This window comes from Suncus etruscus, chromosome 18, assembly GCF_024139225.1.
Source record: "Suncus etruscus isolate mSunEtr1 chromosome 18, mSunEtr1.pri.cur, whole genome shotgun sequence".
Taxonomy (NCBI): domain Eukaryota; kingdom Metazoa; phylum Chordata; class Mammalia; order Eulipotyphla; family Soricidae; genus Suncus; species Suncus etruscus.
The window spans coordinates 46,386,805-46,409,033 of NC_064865.1; the positions used below are offsets into that span (position 1 = coordinate 46,386,805).

The window sequence follows — 22,229 nt, forward strand, 5'->3', positions numbered from 1 at the left end:
TCTTTCTTCCATTTCTCTCCTCAGGTCTAGTATATTCTTGTTGGGTTTCAGTCTGGTTGACCTGTCCAGTGTTGACAAAGCCGTGTTTAGGTCCCCCACAATTATTGTGTTGTTGTTGATATTATTTTTCAGATTTGTCAGCAGTTGTATTAAATATTTTGCTGGCCCCTCATTCGGTGCATATATGTTTAGGAGAGTGAATTCTTCCTGCTCTACGTACCCCTTGATTAATATAAAATGTCCGTCTTTGTCCCTTACAACCTTCCTGAGTATAAAGTTTGCATTATCTGATATTAGTATGGCCACTCCAGCTTTTTTATGGGTGTTGTTTGCTTGGATAACTTTTCTCCAGCCTTTTATTTTGAGTCTATGTTTGTTCTGACTATTCAGGTGCGTTTCTTGTAGGCAGCAGAAGGTTGGATTGAGTTTTTTGATCCATTTAGCCACTCTGTGTCTCTTAACTGGTGCATTTAGTCCATTGACGTTGAGAGAAAGAATTGTCCTGGGATTTAATGCCATCTTTATTTCAAAATTTGGTGTGTCTTTTGGGTAGTCTTGTCTTAGATTAGGTCTTTCAGTTTTTCTCTTAAGACTGGTTTTGTGTCTGTGAAGTTTCTGAGCTGTTTTTTGTCTGTGAAACCATGTATTCTTCCATCAAACCGGAAAGTGAGTTTTGCTGGGTATAGTATTCTAGGTGAAGCATTCATTTCATTCAGTCTTGTCACAATATCCCACCACTGCTTTCTGGCATTGAGCGTTTCTGGTGACAGGTCTGCTGTAAATCTCAGGGAAGCTTGCTTGAACATGATTTCCCCTTTTGATCTTGCTGTTTTCAGAATTCTGTCTCTATCTGTGGGATTTGTCATTGTGACTAGGATGTGTCTTGGGGTGGTTTTTCTGGGGTCTCTTTTGGTTGGTACTCTTCGGGCATGCAGGATTTGATCACATATATTCTTTAGCTCTGGAAGTTTCTCTTTAATGATGTTCTTGACCATTGATTCTTCCTGGAAATTTTCTTCCTGGGTCTCTGGGACTCCAATGATTCTTAAGTTGTTTCTGTTGATCTTATCATAGACTTCTATTTTCGTCTGTTCCCATTCTTTGACTAATTTTTCCATTGTCTGCTCATTTGCTTTAAGTTTTTTGTCCAATCTCTCCTGCTGTATGGAATTGTTATGTATCTCATCTTCCACAGCACCAAGTCTATTCTCAGCTTCTGATACCCTGTCCCAGAGCTTATCCATTTTGTCATTCACTTCGTTTACTGAGTTTTTCAGGCCTGTTAGTTGACATGTTATTTCAGTTTGGAGTTTTGTCATTTCTGCCTTCATATTTTCTTGGTTCTTATTAGTGTTCTGTTCAACTCGATCCATGGTTTCTTGGAGTCTGTTGAGCACCTTCCATATTGCTAGTCTAAAGTCCTTATCTGAGAGGTTGATTAGTTGTTCAGTCATTATCTGGTCCTCAGAATTGTCATCTTCATTCTCTATGTCTGATGCTGGCCTGCGCTGTTTCCCCATTGTCACATTTGTATTGTGGGTTTTTCTACGTGTTGTAGTGGTATTCATTGTCTATATGATGTAGGCAGCACACTCCTCTGGCTCCTCCCTTTCTGGATGGGCTGACTTGCCTCTAAGGGAGGGGAGTCCTCCGTGGATGAAGCCTCACACTGGGTCAAATCTTAGGCCCGAGCATGTAACAGAGAAGACAGTCCAGAGAGAATGTTTGCTTCTGTGATATAGCGCCGTTCTTAGTGTGATTTTTCCTTCTTGTTGCAATGGAGTTCTTTCCTTAGAAAGAGTGCACGGCCGCGTAGCGAAGCGGAGCGGCCGTGCTCCTCTGAGCCTCTTTTTGCCCCACTCGCAAGAGTTTCACGCAAGAGGACAGTAGACAGACATAGACAGGTCACACTCACAGTCTTTCACAGCTGAGCCCCACTGGGCCGGTGTACTTTCGCGGATTTTCCCCGCCTGGTGTCACACACAGGGAGCCAGCTTTTGCAAAGGATAGCCGGTTTTTATGCTCTGAAGTCCCTCCCTGAAAATGGTGTCTGGGAGAGCGAGGTTTCTGGAGGCTCTTTTTGCCCCACTCGCAAGAGTTTCACGCAAGAGGACAGTAGACAGACATAGACAGGTCACACTCACAGTCTTTCACAGCTGAGCCCCACTGGGCCGGTGTACTTTCGCGGATTTTCCCCGCCTGGTGTCACACACAGGGAGCCAGCTTTTGCAAAGGATAGCCGTTTTTTATGCTCTGAAGTCCCTCCCTGAAAATGGCGTCTGGGCGAGCGAGGTTTCTGGAGGCTCTTTTTGCCCCACTCGCAAGAGTTTCACGCAAGAGGACAGTAGACAGACATAGACAGGTCACACTCACAGTCTTTCACAGCTGAGCCCCACTGGGCCGGTGTACTTTCGCGGATTTTCCCCGCCTGGTGTCACACACAGGGAGCCAGCTTTTGCAAAGGATAGCCGGTTTTTATGCTCTGAAGTCCCTCCCTGAAAATGGCGTCTGGGCGAGCGAGTTTTCTGGAGGCTCTTTTTGCCCCACTCGCAAGAGTTTCACGCAAGAGGACAGTAGACAGACATAGACAGGTCACACTCACAGTCTTTCACAGCTGAGCCCCACTGGGCCGGTGTACTTTCGCGGATTTTCCCCGCCTGGTGTCACACACAGGGAGCCAGCTTTTGCAAAGGATAGCCGGTTTTTATGCTCTGAAGTCCCTCCCTGAAAATGGCGTCTGGGCGAGCGAGGTTTCTGGAGGCTCTTTTTGCCCCACTCGCAAGAGTTTCACGCAAGAGGACAGTAGACAGACATAGACAGGTCACACTCACAGTCTTTCACAGCTGAGCCCCACTGGGCCGGTGTACTTTCGCGGATTTTCCCCGCCTGGTGTCACACACAGGGAGCCAGCTTTTGCAAAGAATAGCCGGTTTTTATGCTCTGAAGTCCCTCCCTGAAAATGGCGTCTGGGCGAGCGAGGTTTCTGGAGGCTCTTTTTGCCCCACTCGCAAGAGTTTCACGCAAGAGGACAGTAGACAGACATAGACAGGTCACACTCACAGTCTTTCACAGCTGAGCCCCACTGGGCCGGTGTACATTCGCGGATTTTCCCAAGTGTTGAATGTTAAAGACACTGGAGACCCTGGAGATCAAGAAGCCAGTACTCGAGTTTTTCAAGTGACTCATTCTATGAGGATGAGTAAGTTGTCCGAGATCAGCCCCATAGATGGGCAGAACGGGGCTTTCACTGGTGGTTTCTGTTTCCAAGAAATGCAATGAATGGGCCTGATAACAGCGCCGCTGGATATGCCTGGTCTTTTGCTATCCAGTTTGGAATTTATTTATTAGTAGTTGGGAACCTTTGAATTTAACTCCCTAGCCAAGATGGATGTTCAGGTTTTGCTTTGTTGGTTTTTTGTTTTGTTTTGTTTTGTTGTGGTGTTTGTTTTTTTTAGTTAAGATAGAAATTCCCAGGCCCTGAGAGATAGCACAGCGGTGTTTGCCTTGCAAGCAGCCAATCCAGGACCAAAGGTGGTTGGTTCGAATCCCAGTGTCCCATATAGTCTCTCGTGCCTGCCAGGAGCAATTTTTGAGCATAGAGCCAGGAGTAACCCCTGAGCACCGCCGGGTGTGACCCAAAAAACAAACAAAAAAAAAATAGAAATTCCCCAAACTTATTTAGCCTCCCACCCCTTTTATAGAAGAAAATAAAAATCACTGAGCACCTCCACCTTGGGAAATCTACTTTCTGTGAACAAATAAATAGAAAGTCCTTCTCAGCTGTACCTAAGGCTTCTAACACCTCCTCTACATTGTTCCATTGCCCCCACTGCTGGTGGGGGGAAAAGGAGTGCCGGTAATTTTATCTAATAGAGAATGCAAAACAAACCATCTGAATGTAAATGGAAGCCCCCCCCCTTTCATCACACCTGTCCCTTCCCAACACTTCACTGTAGGTAACACACTTGCTAATATTCTAAATCAGTCCCAGCAACTCCAAGTTAGAAGAGCTGAGATATTTTCTGTTGCTTGTGAGTTGGGCTGCTTGGATTTCTTTTTCTATTCAGTCTCTTGCTGAAAAAAAAAGCATCCTATTCCTATAATTGTGCACATTTCAGAAACAAGTACACTAAACACACACACACAGACACTTATACCCTGTTGTGCAGTGGGCAGAGAAGAGGATGTCCTGGAACTGCACAGAAGACACAACTTTTGTGACAGACAAAACTCACACGGACCAAGTCCTCCTGTGCACTTACCCTGAACCAATCGTATTTCAAGACCATTCTTGCAGGCTGAAGTCCACCCTTGCTCGCTTTCTCATGATCTGCAGCAGCACGACTTTGGAGGCCTCAAAATAAACTCTCATTTTGCTCCAGTATGCTGCAGTGAAACAAAACAAAATAGGGAGTCAGAACGAAAATGCCATTTCAAGCAGCTAATTGATATTCAGGGGGAAATCCCTGGCTTTTCACAGATGTATATTTTATAACCTCAAACAAGCATGTTAATTACAAGAATGAAGCTATCACAGAGCGGATCTCCCTGTGGTGCCCTGAAATACTTGGGGAGTGGGTGCTGGGGAGAAAGCCAGACCACAGAGCCCCTGGTGGGGAAAGTAGCAAGTCTTGGAAATTATGATATCTGCCAGTGGGAAGGCACTACTCAATTTCAGGTTTACTCACTGAGCAAAGGGGAAAAATAAAATAAAAGAAGACCCTGATATGCTATTAAACCAAGGCAAAAGGTGAAAGGATGCTCTGTTTTGAACTAAAATTTATCTGATCTTTGTCAAATTCATTTGATTCTTGTCATCACAGACTCTGGACGATAGAGTTCCTATATTTTATTTTAATAAAGGACAACTAAGATTGAAGGAGTAACACAGACCAAGTACTAGTGAGAGAAAAGTTTCCATTTTGCACTACAGTCATTGAGGCACCAACTTCCGTTCTAATTCTTGATCAATTTTGATAAATTCTTTCCCTACCAGAGCTTAAAAAAAAAAAACAGCAGTTACTTACAACCAGGTATAAAATGAATAAAGGGTTTGTACCTCTTCACCCCCTGCTGATAAAGCTTCCCCATTGAAACATGTGGGTGACAAGGTTGTTCTAGAAAGTTCTATGCCTTGTGTACTTCAATCACTAACTTGTCTCATGGGTATTTGTTCTATCATTGCCTTGACGCTCAGACAAGCCCACTCATTGTTGGGTTTTTGGAACTGGCCAAGTCTGGAAAGTTATGTTCAACAACTGTCTGCATCCCTGATAGTTTATGCACCTTTTTCTCTCTTTCTGGAAATCATACTGGCTAAATTCTACCTGACTCAAAAATCATCAAAGGAGCTGAAGACTTATCACAGATCCCTTCATCCAGGGATAAAAGAAACGCTTTGACAATTCACTTGTCATCTGACTAATCAATTCCTCGAAAGCCTACTATTACTGAATGCACAATGTTTTCAAATGGACTTTTGTGGAGTTCAGATATCTGTGTTAAGATCCATGCTAGCACTTAACATTAAAGAGGAGGAGGAGGAGGAGGAACATGTTCTTGGTTAAAGTTGGAAGAGGTGAGTTGCAGGAAGCCTATTGGCAGTTTTAGTCTACCTGGAAAAAAATTTGTCTAAAAGTGGCAATGTAAGATTTTCCCTTGCTATCTTTTTCTTGCCTAATCACTATAGCGAGTACTTCCAGTGCTATGTTGAATAGGAGTGGTGAGAGAGGACAGCCTTGTCTTGTGCCAGAATTTAGAGGGAAGGCTTTTAGTTTTTCTCCATTGAGGATAATATTTGCCACTGGCTTGTGGTAGATGGCCTTAACTTTCATTCCCATCTTGCTGAGTTTTGATCAAGAATGGGTGTTGGACCTTATCAAATGCTTTCTCAGCATCTATTGGTTTTTATCATGTGATTTTGATTTTTCTTGTTGTTGCTGTTGTGTATTATGTTGACAGATTTATGATGTTAAACCATCCTTGCATTCCTGGGATGAAACCTACTTGATCATAGTGGATGATCTTCTTAAACAAAATAGCGCCCAGGATACAAGAGCCACCCAATGAGTGGGAGAAACTATTCATCCAATACCCATCAGATAAGGGGCTAATCTCCAAAATATACTCCAAAAGGCACTGACAGAACTTTACAAGAAAAAAACATCTAATCCCATCAAAAAATAGGGAGAAGAAATGGACAGACACTTTGACAAAGAAGAAATACAAATGACCAAAAGACACATAAAAAAATGTTCCACATCACTAATCATCAGGGAGATGCAAATCAAAACGACTATGAGGTACCACCTCCCACCACAGAGATTGGCACACATCACAAAGAATGAGAACAAACAGTGTTGGCGGGGATGTGGAGAGAAAGGAACTCTTGTCCACGGCTGGTGGGAATGCCGTCTAGTTCAACATTTATGGAAAGCGATATGGAGATTCCTCCAAAAACTGGAAATCGAGCTCCCATCGATCCAGTTATACCACTCCTAGGAATATACCCTAGGAACACAAGAATACAATACAAAAATCCCTTCCTTACACCTATATTCATTGCAGCACTATTTACCATAGTAAGACTCTGGAAACAACCAAGATGCCCTTCAACAGACGAATGGCTAAAGAAACTGTGGTACATATATACAATGGAATATTATGCAGCTGTCAGGAGAGATGAAGTCATGAAATTTTCCTATACATGGATGTACATGGAATCTATTATGCTGAGTGAAATAAGTCAGAGAAAGAGAGAGAGAGAGAGAGAGAGAGAGAGAGAGAGAGAGAGAGAGAGAGAGAGATGCAGAATGGTCTCACTCATCTATGGGTTTTAAGAAAAATGAAAGACATTCTTGCAATAATAATTTTCAGACACAAAAGAGAAAAAAGCTGGAAGTTACAGCTCTCCTCATGAAGCTCACCACAAACGGGATGAATTTAGTTAGAGAAATTAACTACATTTTGAACTATCCTAATAATGAGAATGTATGAGGGAAATGGAAAGCCTGTCTAGAGTACAGGCGGGGGTTGGGTGGGAAGAGGGAGATTTAGGACACTGGTGATGGGAATGTTGCACTGGTGATGGGTGGTGTTCTTTACATGACTGAAACCTAAACACAATCATGTATGTAATCAAGGTGTTTAAATAAAATATATAAAAATATATTGGAAAATCAGAAAAGCGTGTCATCTTATTACATATAGTAACTAATTGTAGAAAATATTGTTTACAATGCTGAAAAAGAAAAGATTTTCTTTCTCTGGGCTTATCCATCCCCAGCAAAAGTGGGGTTGTAATGATTTCAATAGTTATTGTTTTTTCTTTTCGAGGGCAGGAGGATAAATGCAATTAAGCTTCCACTCATATGTGGAACAGTAACAAAGTGACATCAAACAACAAGAACCAGGAAGTCCCAAATATGACAACTTGAAGTTTAGGATTTGGTAGAAGCAGAATTATGGAGAGAAAATTGGGGGTGAACACACCACCAGTTGATGGCATCAATCTTCTCCTTTTTCTGGGAAGAGGCGCTGGTGCTAGTTTTGAGCCAGCTACTTTGGTTCTAGGGGGGCTCTCTCCTGGGCCCTGTGCTTGGGGCTGCTCAGGAGACCACGTGGTGCTGGAATCCAAGTGGGGTCACCCACATTCAAAGCAATCAGTCTCTCTTCAAATCTCAATTTTCTGTTAACTCAAAGTAAATTGCTGCACTTATCTTATTTGTTGCAAATCTGATACCCTGGTATTTTCGAACAGGAAAGGATCATTGTCATCTAATTCAAAATTTTTTTTCCAAATTCAGCTGCTGGCCCAAGGAGCTCAGTGGGCTCCTGAATGTCACACAGTAATTTCATCTGTCCCTTAACTCTGGGTGTTATTTAGCCTACCTTCTTCCACTAAGTGGCCAGGAAGTCACTGAATGTGGGCTTGTTGGGAAAGTTCTCCCCAAAGCAAAATTCTTCATGTATTTTTTTCTCTCTCTTCTTTTCATATTTTTGTTTGTTTGCTTGCTTGCTTTTTGCCCTAAAGCAAGCAATTCTTTTCTAGATTATATCCCTGTTACCAAGAGGAGAAAATTTAAAGCAGGAGAGAAGGCTTGTCTTCATTAGGATATTCAGGTCAAAGGCATATGTACAGGAAAGCAAAGCTTCTACAATTTGTTGAAGAGGAACAAAATTAAGTCAAATCAAGATTTTGTTCTATTAGACATGGTTTCCTACACTTAGCTCTACTGATACAGTGTGGGGACCTCAGAGGGCTCCATTTGGGGATTCCAGCTGATTCTCTGCTACACAGAGAGCAACCAGTCTGCACTGATTGTTATCAAAAGAAAACCACTGAAAATTCCACATGCTGTTTTAGCAAGACTCTCAGCATACAACAAACTGCTCTCCATTGCTGCTAATAACCAACAGAACAAAGTGCCTTGAGTTTAATCTTCATTGCCTGTCCACTCTCACTTGCAATTGAAGTTCTAAAGAGTGATTTTAGCAAAAGCTCAGAAAGAAGGAAAGAAAGGCCAGGGTCTAACATAACTCTGCTATCACAAGACAATATCCTTACAAGTTTGTTTTTTTAATGTGGTAACAATTTTTGGTGATAATGTTTGGAGTAGTTTCTAGTATCAGAGGCACAGTATTATTGATTACTATGAATTTCATCAACATAAATCAGAACCAGTGACTACAAGTCCAAAGATACATTTGGTCTTTATTTTACAATTTTTATAATTGTTTTTTAAAATCCCAATGGGTTTTATTTGTTTGTTTGTTTGTTTGTTTTATTTTATTTTTTGGTTTTTGGGTCACACCTGGCAGTGCTCAGGGGTTACTACTGGCCCTCTGCTCAGAAATCGCTCCTGACAAACTCAGGGACCATATGGGATGTCGGGAATCAAATCACCATCCTTCTGCATGCAAGGAAAATGCCCTACCTCCATGGTATCACTCTGGCCTCCCATAGCCTTTTAAATTTAAATAGATAGCTCCTTCTTCTTTGTCAAATAAATAAAAACATAATTAATTCTCAGATACATTCAAGTTATTTCTACATATTCCTGAGTATATATCATTACTAAATAAAATGCCTACAAACAAAATTACATGATCTATAAGGAATATCTCTGGTCTAAAATTAAGACATTAGATACAAATCGCATAGAAAAGAATATTATCTCAGAAGGGGAATGGGCACTCTATTCAGTAAATAGTGTTGAAAAAAATCAGCTCTTTATTTGGAATCCTATGTTTTGGTGGCGTACCCAGCAGTACTCAGTAGTTACTCCTGTCTCTATGCTCAGAAATTGTTCCTGGTAGGCTCGGGGGTACCATATGGGATGCCGAGAATAAAACTGGGTCAGCCTCATGCAAGGCAAATTCCCTACCTACTGTGCTATTGCTCCAGCCCCTCACATCCATTTTTTTTAGTTTGTTTCTAGGAGTCATACCTGGAAATGCTCAGGGATTATTCCTTGTATGGTATTCAGGTAATAATGTGGTGCCAGAGAAAAAACTTGGACCCATTGCATAAAAACCATGTACTTAGTTCACTAAACTTTCTACTTCCCCAGGTCCTTTTCTTAAGCCATTTAGAAAACTAATTATAGTACCATGCAAATATTGTTCATCCAGAAATGTATATGAACAGTATTTATAGTGTGCATATATAATTTTCTAGAATAAAACAGGAAAGGACTTGTAGACTATTCTCAAAACTCTGAATCTTTAAGTAAAATGGGAAGGCACTTGAATATGAAGTAGTGTATTGTGTTAAGAGATCAGGTTGACAAATGATGAGAAAGATGGGGTGGAGATGATCCTTCAAGTTTCCAAGTGGATCTGTGCTAATGACCAATCAGAAAAGTCACTATCCCATAGGAGACAGCCTCAAGAAGCAACATTTTCCCATTCCCTGCAAGATACTGCTAGAGATTTCTGATGAGAGAAAACACAAGTGACAGTCACAGGCAGACTCTAATAAGATGATCTGAGGGAAGCCATCTCTTAGAAGTCACATCCTGATCTCATCTTCTGCCTTTGTGCAGAAAATGGACTTGAGTGACTCACTGTGGGCACAGTGAGTTCTGCAAAGACAATGTGGTGCCACTTCCAAGACAACACACACAGAGGGAGAGTGACTGTGAGTTCCATTCTGGATGTTCTCTAGGATTCTTCTAGTAATTCACCAGGAGGAATTGCTAGGCAGATTGCTAGGCCACAAGGCTATGCTGTGAAGGGGAATATGTGGCATGCTGGCATCTACGAGGGCCTCTAGGTGGCATATCCCAACCACCTTCCCACTTTTCCTTTTCCAGCTGCAGTCAAGACTGGATCAATGACTTGACTTCAACTCAAAAAAGGCCTTAAGCCAATACACTCATTTATGACCTTTCCTGATTTCTGCTCACCATAACTGTGATCATCGTTATTTGGTATTTGGAGCCACCAAATGAGGGGGCAATTGGTTACATTTTAATAGGTACATAATACAGATATGATGTGAAAGGTTTTGTTCTAGGAATTTTATATGAACATTCTGGGAATAGGGGTCATACCTAGAGGGGTGCAGAAGCTACTCTCAGCTCAGTGCTAATGAGAACATACAGTTCCAGAGACTGAATACAGAGATCCAATTATAATTGTATGCTCCAGTCCTTTCAGTTATCTCTCTGGTCAATGGAAGGGACTTTTGTCATTGGGCTGAGCCACCCCAGAGGTCCACATGAAGCACTTTAATAGCTGCATGACACCACTTCTTTAGACTAACCATTTCTCCGATATCAGTTTACATCCTGATATTTGACATTGCACTGTAGAGAGTGTTTCCATGCAAATATATTCAAACACTGGTCCCTGGGCGTCTTGACTTTTACTCTTCTACATCACCCTACAACTCTTCTATATCTGATACTTAAACTATTTTACAATCCATAGTCAACCAGCAAATTAGATGGGAAGCAGTCTGGGTCAAGGGCTTGTTAACAGCCTCAGAGACAGTTGTTACCTGAAGAATCACAGTTCTCTGATTCTCTCATTCTAATCTGGTTAATTCCCGACAATTTAACTAGCACATGCCCGGATATGTATTTCTATGGATTCAAATATCTTTTTATACATGCAAAGTATTTTCCCTGGATCTTCTCAGTGGTCAGGAAAAGAACAGGACACTAAAACTGGCAGCTTCGATGATGAATTTAATTATTGAATAATTCTCAATTAATTATTGAGTTTTTACAAAGGGACAAAACCCATGTTCAATTGGCGTTAGAGTCACTAACAAACCAGACAATAGTCAATGACTTTTAATTTCAACAAATGGGTTCAGTTTTCTACACCAAAAAATATTTAGTTTTTAAGTAGCAAGAGAAAACAAGATTAAAACACAAAACATCCAAGCTTTTGAACCATATAATAATAGTGTGTATTGTTCTTTCAATTATTATAGGACAATGAAAAACATTTTCATTCTTCCCCATCCCAGACATGAGAAATATAGAAAGTGGAAGAAGGACCCATGCCCTTAATGATCCTGAATGATGCGCAGAGGGCACGGATCCAATCCTGAATAGTAAATATTCAATAAATGTATGTTGGTAAGAGATCATTGCTGGTTCTGGAAGCATCGATGCTAATGTGCATATGGGAACTGTCTATCAATGAGACAACAGGCACAAGTTCCTTCTATATCCTTAGGCCAAATTTTTCTTTTAACTCTTGGGATTATTCTTGCAACCAGTGGAAACTAGAGGACTAGAAAGAATCATAAAAAGAGGAACAAAGACCCACTGCCATTTAAAAATGTTTGAAACAAAAAGCAACTGGGTTTTATAAAAGCAGTTATAAATTATCAAGATTTTTTTTTTTGCATTTGTAAATACCAAACAGTTGTAACAGCTCCACAGACAGGCCTCACAGAGGACTTAACCTGCAATTTGGACCCTTTATGTGGGGCTGAGATTACTCTGTTGTATGATACAAGGAGCAGATGCTACTAATTAACACAAAACGTCTCCAACAGAGTTTGAAGAACAGGAGGTTTGGAGATTCAAGGCAAAACAGCACAGTGCAGTGAAGTATGAGCGGCTTTCCTCTTAAAAAGAGAATTAATCAGATTGGCTGATAAACCTTCATGCGCCTTCCGCTAAAAATAAAGTGTGGCTTTGAAGGGAAATACCTCATCAATCTTGCTTTTGATTTATGAGGAATGGGAAGAGAGTGGCATAGATCATACGCTAGTCGGTGTGCTCAATGGGACGTTCGATTTCATTATGGAACAATAATGCGATGCTAAATATCAAATGAGGGCGTTCAATACAAAAAAAGGAGTTGAATTGAATTTGGGAAACACTTATGAAGGACTTTGACATGTTCATTGTAAATCTCTGAGAAAGAAAGAGAAAGCATGCAACTTGGCCCAGAAAATAATTAACCACAAGACCTTTGTTTTTCCCCTGACCTCCCAAGCTGTGCTCAGGAGGCCTGCCTGGTGGGTGGGTTTGGGGTGAAGGTGGGGGAGAGTGAAACAATTCAATGCAAGGACTCCCGAATATAGTGTTGCTAAACCCTGTGGTGCCACAGGTTACTTGGACCATCTTAGGATGCTCAAGAGGGCTTTCAGGGACAGACCCAATAGTGAAGTCCTCAGGGGGGTCTGAAGAAGGACCCTGTGATGATCAGGGAATCATATGGTACTGGGGATTAAACTAAGATTGATTGCATACAAGGCCATAAGCCTTACTCCCTGTACTATCTGGCCAGACCTTATCCAAACACTATCAAAATCATTTTGATTTTGCAGTGTCTCTCCCTGTGGGCCATAAAAGTCATGGATGTTCTCAGAGTGATTATCAATGGCTTCTCGGCCCTTCTAACCTCTAATGGTTCCATCCAAAGTCCTAATACTGAACTGAGTTCCCTTCTACCCTTTGACTTTTGCAAGATTGAGCAAGGATTTATTTATTCAGCTGGCCATTGCCATGCCATAAACTCTGAAGGGAAAGATTAGCTCTGACAAAAACATTTGTAAATCTGAATTCCATCAGGTGAAAAACTGTCAAAGGTGTAGATTTTACACTGGTTTAGCAAACACTGATTCAATTTGTTTTCATGGACAACAAGAAGCTTTTGAAGTTTCCCAACAGAGATTCAGAAGGACCTATTTTAAGAAATTAGTTAATGAGGCAACTATCTATTTACAAAACATGACTTACTAAGAACTAAAAGGCCTCACAAACCCATACTGCTTATCTCTGGGTACCTGTGTCCACATGCAATAACAAGAATTAATATTTTACTGAAAATTCTCAGATTACAATATCTCCTCCATTTGTTTGTTTGGTTTTGGGCTACACAATGTTGCTTGGCCCTTCCTTCTGGCTCTGTATTTAGGGATTACTCCTGGCATGACTCAGAGGACTTAGGGGAATGTCAAAAATCCCTAGGTTGGGGACATGCAAGGGAAGAGCTCTACTATCTCTCCAGCCCCCAATTCAGTCATTCTTAGTGTCACCCAGGGCCTACAGTGTCTTGTCTTCCTATAACTTTCTCTGTATCTTTGTTTTTAATAAAACTAGTAGTTGCCTAGTGAACATGACTAAACCACAGAATAGAGGAGAAAGAGGAATCCAACTCATTTTCTTGACACTACAATCCATCTGAAAACAAAACAAAACAAAACAAAACTATGATATCAACTCTGCAGCTATTTAAAAAAAAATCCCACAGAATTATCTACCTTAAAAAATGAACTGGACAACATGTGAGTACTATTTCAATAAAGTATATGGATACCATGATAGGCAGATGGAAAAGAAAAATTGTGTCATATACTTTAATTAAAACAGTGAATTAATACTAAGAGCCCATTATTATAATTTTGATCTACTCGCCAAACTCATGAGGCATTTCCTTCCCCTCCAAACCCACCGGTCTTTCCTCTCAGTCATACCAAATAAATGGAAGCTTTGTGTCTTTGCAGGCAACATGGCTAGGGGTTGACCTCTTTTGTTTTACTTCGGCTTTCCACCATCATAAAATTTCACACAAAAGTTAGAAAGGAAAGTAGCTATAATGCTCCAAATTACCACCATACACCCCTGGTTATTGAAATTTCAGTGCTGACTTCCTAGTGCTGGTCTCCAGCATGGCTTTTCAGAGCCATGCAAATGCTCACCTTCCTCTGAAACCCAAAGCTCTGGTCTTAACCTTCTTCCTTCCTACACACCATTCTTGATGGAAATTTTCAGCAACCACAAAGGTGGGGAAAAGGGCGTGGCAGTGCGGGCTGACTTCTTACTCATATTTCCTGGTGCTGCCATTTTAGTGTAGTTAAGATATTTACTCAGGCCACCACTGGCCTAATTATAGTTTAAGAAGCACTCTCTCCTCCTTTTTCATCGTGGAGATACCCTAGGGTGCTGTACCAAGGAAGTCTTCTAAGTTGCTGACCTAAGGAGGGGTGAAGTCATTTTCTGGACAATACCAAACTTCTGCCACTGTGTGAGAACAAATGTCTTTGTTAGTCAAAGGTCTGACAGAGGCTCTCGCTTCATTGTCACTCCTGAGCTCCCAGGCTACTCAAAGTAGCCATTGGCTATGATCTCCAGGTAGCTATTATCTCAGATGCCATTAGCTATGAGCCCCAACAAAGCAGAAAGAAGCCAAAGACTCTAAGGAAGCAGGTGAGCACTTTTCAGGGATAGTGAGGCTCTGGGGTGCCAGCAAGGCTCTGTAGTCAATAACTCTGTTGTTAGAGCTCCAATATTGCTGCAATATGGCCAACCGAGAAATACCAGAACTAACACCTCTCTGTTCCTCTTCCTCCACAGCAGGCTGCTATCAAATCCTCCACTTCCTGCTCTTCACTTGGCTCTGCCTGTCTCAACCTGTTCCCTGACTCCTACCATCTTGGGCACTGTTGTACTTTCTTCCTTGATTCCCAGCTTTGCTCACTGTCTTCCTTCTCTCAGACTGCAACCAAAGCAGGCACTAGGTGACACTGATGCGGGCATTGTGTTCCCCTAACTGAAAAGCATGATGCTCCCACTGGTTTACTCCTCAAAACCATGAAGTACTCTGAAGTAACAAACAATATACTCAGCAAACCGCATAATGAGCTCTTTACCTATGGTTGTGAGTGGGTAGGGAAGAGAGGTGGACAAAATAGTTGTGGAGTCATGCCAAGGCTAAGAATCAACAATTCACACAGGTTTTATTAACCAACAATTCACTCACCGATTTTATTTATTTATTTATTTGTTTGTTTGTTTGTTTGGTTTGAGGGCCACACCTGGTGGTACTCTGAGGTTATTACAGGCTCTATGCTCAGAAATCATTCCTGGCAGGCTCTAAGGACCACATGGGATGCTGGGAATTTAACCCAGGTTGGCTGTGTGCAAGGCCAACTCCCTACCCACTGTGCTATTGCTCCATCCCCCATTCATGGATTTTTTTTTTGGTTCACTGTATTTTAGTGGTTGAAAATACACACAGAGACACACACTCAAATACACATACACCACTCAACTTGACTTTCCATCATTTAAAATATTCCTCGAAGTACGCCCTGCTAATGCACTGCCCAGTTGCATTGATGCATTTCATTACTGCTCGAAAGGCCACATATTCAAAACACTACTAGAAGGCAAACTCAAGAAAATAAAGCGATTGGGGGTATTTTTTTTAAAGCAGTTACTACAACAGAAACAAATGTTATTTTTAGTTCCTGGCTCACTGTAAACCAGCAAGATATGAATATGAGGCTAACCAAGCAATACATAATAACGGCTTCTGCCATCATCGTCATGTGCCAACAACTTAATTTCATATTTTATGTGGACCTTGCATTGGAAACACACTGTTGAGATTACAAACTGACTTCATTAAGGCAGATGTACTTGAGCTAATTTTTGATATGACGTCATTAACGAAGAGCTCAGAAGATAGCTCTTCTTTAATTTGTTTTTTACAGAAATGTCTCTGCAAAGTTTTCAACCCTAAGTAAGTAAAAAAGCATCTGGGAAAAAATGTGATGGTTCCATAGATTTATCAAATGATGTGCATTGGAAAGAAAGACTATGATATGGAGCCAGAGAGCCAGTTAAGGCACATACCAATCAGATTCTCAGAACCACATGGTCCATTAGTATTTCTGGGGGTAACTCAAGAAATTTCCCCTTGCTGCAAGGTTTGAACATCACTGTATCCTCAGGCTAAAGCATGGAAATAAGAATGACCCTTGTGCTGACTGAGCACTGCCTGGGAGTACCACCATCCCCTGAAAAAGTGTCTGATGATAATAAATATCAGCTAGAAAAGTTGACATCCCCTCTAGAAGAGAACATAATAATAGATTCTCTTTGCAATAAAATAATCAAGGAGCTAAGGTACTTCAGAGGAGAAAAACTCTCTGATGCAGGAACAGATATCAGAAGATCCTAGAGAAAAATGTTCTATGGGCTAGATAGAGGGAAATGAGTTCTATTCTTGAAATGAACATTCCAGAAAAGCTTAAATTAATCAAAGTTCTTCTAAAGAGAGCACTTCTTGAACAATTACTATCTGTTAAGAAATCCATAAATGTTATCTCTAAGTTTCCAAACAAACCTGTGATTATGGCCGGTTATGGGTGACAGAGGACTGGAGGAATCTGACATTCCCAAGAGTCTCTGGCTAGCCAAAAATCATACTTCTTTTTTTATCATACTTCTATCAATACAAGAATGAATCACACAGACTAAGGTTCTTTGCTTGTATTTTGGGTTGAGCTTTTTTTTGTCCATGTATTTTTTGGTTTTTGAATCACATTCAGAGGTACAAAGGGCTTATTTCTGATAGTGCTCAATGGGCACGGTGTGGTTCTGGGATTGAATTTGGGTTAATTGTATGCAAGGCAATCTCTCTGTACTATCTCTCTGGCCCATCAATGAAATCCTTTTCTTCTTCTTTGGATTTTGGGTCACACCTGGCTGTGCTCAGGGCTTACCTCTGGTTCTGCACACAGGAATTACTCCCTGACTGACTCTGCAGACCATATGGAATGCTGAAGATTGAATTTGGGTCAGCAAATGGCAAAGCAGATACCCTACCCACTGTACTATCACTCAGAGCCCAGAAATCATTCATAACAAGAATAACTAGGGGTCAAATTCATAATATATTTTGAATATGAAAGTGTTTCATACAACCAGGAGTAGGGTATACCAAAAAATAAACCCACATTTCCTCCAAGGAAATGGAAATGACAAGACCATAAAATCTTATTTATTCTGTCCTTTAGTATCACAATGTTACACAATAACGTCACTTGTCACTAAATTATTAAACACAGATACTTATTCTTTTTTAGGGGGCACACCCGGTGGAGCTCAGGGGATACTCCTGGCTATGCGCTCAGAAATCACTGCTGGCTTGGGGGACCATATGGGACACTGGGGGATCAAACGGTGGTCTGTCCTAGGTTAGCATAAGCAAGGCAGATGCCTTACCACTTGCACCACTGCTCCGACCTTCATATACTTATTCTTAACAGTTACTCACATTTTTTTCTGAAATGTCATCCAAAAATCTTTTATGTTAAATGCAAGAGAAAAGGGGCCGGAGTGATAGCATGGAGGTAAGGCGTTTGCCTTTCATGCAGAAGGTCATCGGTTCGAATCCCGGCATCCCATATGGTCCCCCATGCCTGCCAGGAGCAATTTCTGAGCATGGAGCCAGGAGTAACCCCTGAGCACTGCCGGGTGTGACCCAAAAACCACACACAAAAAAATGCAAGAGAAAAGAGTGTTTATTTAAAAAAAAAAAATGCATCTTTCTGTATGGGGCCAGAAGATAGTTCAACAGGCTGAACACATGCATTGCCCACTGGAAACCCCAGTTCAATCCCTCAAACCACTGGAAACAATCTGAGCTCTGAACAAGGAGTAGCGCTCCTCCATTAGCACCAATGGGGATGGCTCCTAAACAAAAAATAAAAATATGTCCTCCGGAGTCCCATCCTTAGTCCATTTATTAAGGCAAATCTTAGGATTCAGGTGTGTGTATTTTTTTAAACAATTTTTTTTCTTTTTTCAGTTTTTGGGTCACACCTAGCAGCGCTCAAGGGTTACTCCTGGCTCTGTGCTCAGAAATTGCTCCTGGCAGGCTGGGGGAACCATATGGGATGCCTGGATTTGAACCACCATCCTTCTGCACGCAAGGCAAATGCTTTGCCTCCATGCTATTTCTCCGGCCCAAGGAGCGTGTATTTTAAACAGGCCTGCTTGGCCCTATCCCCTGGAAGTCGGGCCTAGCTATAGTGGAGCCAGCAAAGCCTCACTCAAGGGCTGCCTCCCACCTGTTTCCTTCTTGCTTTCTCTCTCTCACTGGAATGTGTCTTTGCCAATTTAAACAATTACTTTTCAACATCCTCCAAATGTTTTCTGTGTCACACTCCATTAACCAAAAGAAAAACTGTGCCTAAAACACTGAAATTAGACCAAGGAGAAGAAGCAGAGTTCAAGCATTCGCTTCATCATCCTTCTCTTCTCCACAACAAGCTCCAGTCAGGGCACTGTGGCCTGGCGCTGCCCTGGCACTGGGCAGAAGGAGACCTATGGACTGTGGCCAGCAACATCATGGGCCCAATTCCTCTTTTGCTCCACCTCCACAGGGCTCTCCAATCTGGGCCCCAGCATCTCTGACTGTTCTTTCTGTTCGGTGGAGGGAAAAGGGGAAAAGAGGAGGGAAGGGACACCAGATAAGCTAGTTAATTTAAAACTATGGGTCATTTTAATAAACTTCCTATTGAGACATAGCCAGTCAGAGAAGTGATGGACAAAGCTCAGGGGGAGGAAGAATCCTTAAAGGGGTACCTGGGTCAGGAACCTTCACCTGACAGATGGCAGAAGAACAGTAGTTCTCACTCAGGGACAAAGTTCCAGACCTTGAGAGTAGCCAGTCTATGGCTACCGTCCGACAAGTACCAGCAAGAGAAGCACCACACAACACACGTGATGGGTCAAGAGGAAAATGGTAGATTCGAGAACCAGTAAGAACCTGGTAGGGACCAAAATTAGCACGCACAGCAACCAGCATGAGGCCTGGCCACGAACACTTGAGGAATCCAAAGTGACCTTCTTAAAGTTATTAAGTATAATTATTACTGTTCTAAGCATTGGGGGTTTCTAGATGCCAGTTTTACATACCAAATTCACAGATCTGCTCAGGAGCTGGCCCGGTGTCATGGTAAGATCTACACAAAAGGCCCTTCACATGTGATTTATACCATTATAGGCATGTGGGCTAGCTCTCTCATTTCCAGAAGAAATGTAAGATTTTTTGAGTTAACATTCCTCCTTATTAGACATTTTTATAAAAGGGTTGCGGGGACTGTCCTAACACTACAGGTCATTAGCAATCTCCTTGGATTCTACCTGTTAAGCCAATAGAAACACCATCTCTGCCAGCTATAACAACCAACAAATCTCCAGACATTGCCAAATGCTCTGTGTGTATACATTTTTTTGGGGTGGGATCTATGTAATGTCCCCTGTGAATTTCCAATCTTCTGCATAGTCAGTTCACCCTCCCTGCTGCCCATTTTGCCTTAGTTTCTCCATAAGTGGAAATGCCTGCTCCAACACGCCCACTCTGACTTTACAGCCAGTCTCAATCACACTCGCTTCCCATCAATTAAGTCTGCTTGGCCTTTTAAAACAGCTCCAAATCGAAACTCAACCACAGGTTTTCTTACTGGTCCCTCTACACTTACTTCCCGCCACAGGCAACTGAAACATGGCTCTTCCGCAATGATCCACAAAACCAGCTCTGCCAGTAATCTCACCATCCATTCTGCAGCTCCACAGACTTAAGTGTTTGAAAAGTTCTCTGCGATTTGATTCGCTGGATATTGTTAATAAAAATCCTTTCCATCAGAGAGGGTGTCGATCAAATATAGGGACGATAGGTTAAAGCCGTATTGGGTTGGGAATGAAAGATTGAGTAGCAGACACTGTCCTCAAATTTGAAAAAGTCCATCACTAGAGGGATGGGAGAGAAATTGAGGACACTAGTGGTGGGAAATGTGCACTGGTGAAGGGATGGGGGTTGAACGTTTTATGACTCAAATTAAATCAGGAACAATTTTGTACATGTGTATTTCATGGTTGTTCAACTTTTAAAAAGATGTATAAAAGAATGAGATTATTTTTTATATTTTATTTAAAAACCTTGATTACATACATGATTGTGTTTGGGTTTCAGTCATGTAAAGAACACCAGTGCAACATTTCCATCACCAATGTCCCAAATCTCTCTCTTCCCCACCTGACCCCTGCCTGTACTCTAAACAGGCTTTCCATTTCCCTCATACAAAAAGAATGAGAATTTTAAGAAATTCTTGTATGGGTGCAAGAATTCCAAAAAGATATTTTGTGAGTGGTTCTTTTTTATTTTATTTTACAATAGAAATAATATTGCTTTATTTATCATAGCAATTTTAGGTGTGCATTATTAAAAGGACTCTTACTTTTTTATTTAAAAAGAAAAATCCATCTCCTAAAGGACTAGGTAGTTTCTCCAAAGGTTCCCTCTAAGAACTTACACATACGTCTCAAAAGAGTGTTTTTATATTGGTCTAAATTTTCTCAGGCTTTCCATTTCAAAATAACAAAACAGTAAATGGGAAACAAAGCTTCGGTTCTTTCTGGGGTTTTAAACAAATCTTCCGTTTCCAGGGCTGGGTGTTAAATCCACAGGAGTACAATTAGTGTCATGAAAGCTAGAGTCGGATGAGCCTGGTGAAATCCAGAAGGAGGTGGTTGTCTGAGTGACAGAAAAGGTGACTTTTCCCTGGTAACAAACAGGAACCAATGGCTATTTAATAGACCGATGTAACTGCAACCTCTATAGATGAATCATTTAACAATTACCACTGCCACATTCAGTCCAAGACTTCAGAATTTCATGGTAGTTTTTCTCCCTCAGATCTTTTTTTCAAGTGCTCGGTGTTCTTATAAAAACTAAAAGTACTTTAGAGTATAAAGATCAAAAGGCAAAAGTCTCTTTTCTCTTCTTCTTCTTCTTCTTCTTCTTCTTCTTCTTCTTCTTCTTCTTCTTCTTCTTCTTCTTCTTCTTCTTCTTCTTCTTCTCCTCCTCCTCCTCCTCCTCCTCCTCCTCTTCCTCGTCCTTCTTCTTCTTCGTCTTCTTTTTCTTTTTCTTCTTCTTCTTCTTCTTCTTCTTCTTCTTCTTCTTCTTCTTCTTCTTCTTCTTCTTCTTCTTCTCCTCCTCCTCCTTCTCCTCCTTCTTCTCTTCCTCCTCCTTCTCCTCCTCCTCCTCCTTCTTCTTCTTGTTATTATTATTATTATTAATATATTATTATTATTTTCAGTTTGGGGGCTACACCTAGCTGTGCTCATAACTTACTTCTGGCTCTGCACTCAGAAATTACTCCTAGAGGTGCTCTGGGGACCACTGTGATGCTTAGGATTGAAACTGAGTTAGCAATATGTAAGTCAAGAGCCCTACCCACTATACTATCACTCTGGCCCCAAAAGGCAACAATTGTGAATGAAACACCATGCTCATTGACACAGTCTACTCTTGCAACTATTTCAATCCCTTCTTTAAGTATTTTACAATAAGATTAAAGGACAGCCAACAACCCTTCTTTGGAGTATCTAATCTGAAGAACCAAAAACAGGAGTCAGGGAGATAGTACAAGGGTTAAGACATTTGCCCTAATGCTTCTGGCCTCAGTTCAAATGCCCAGTACCACAAATGGCATTCTGACACAGCTACGAATCACTCTTGAGCTCAGAGACAGATGCTCTGTGTAGCCCAAATTCTGACACAGATCCACAAACAACAAGAACTTCAATACCAAAAAGTCATACCCAATTCTGCAATATTTATTATAGCACTATTTATAACTACAATTACTAATTAAATATATATCAATAGTGACAGATATTAGATGAAAAAGATACAATACAGAACCAGAGCAGTAGTACAGCAGATAGGGCACTTGATGAGCACACAACCAATCAGGTTTGATCCCAGCATCACATATGGTTCCCTGAATCCACCAGGAGTGATTCCTGAGTGCAGAGCCAGGTGTCAGCCCTTAGCACTGCTGAGTACGCTCATTTCCACCTCCCCCCAAAAGATGCAGTGCATGTATTTAATGGCATACAACACAGCTATAAATATAAACTATATATAAATTATGTATACATATATAAAACTTTACC

General features: G+C 41.3%; 1 protein-coding gene across 1 annotated transcript in view; it reads right to left on the reverse strand.

Annotated features, from left to right (window-relative positions):
- ATXN1 (ataxin 1) overlaps positions 1–22,229 on the reverse strand; it is a 373,070-nt gene that overhangs the window by 323,326 nt on the left and 27,515 nt on the right. The window contains exon 2 of the mRNA XM_049765242.1: positions 4,263–4,386. The gene's annotated coding sequence lies outside the window, so the exon portion shown is untranslated. The remainder of the gene's footprint in view (positions 1–4,262; positions 4,387–22,229) is intronic.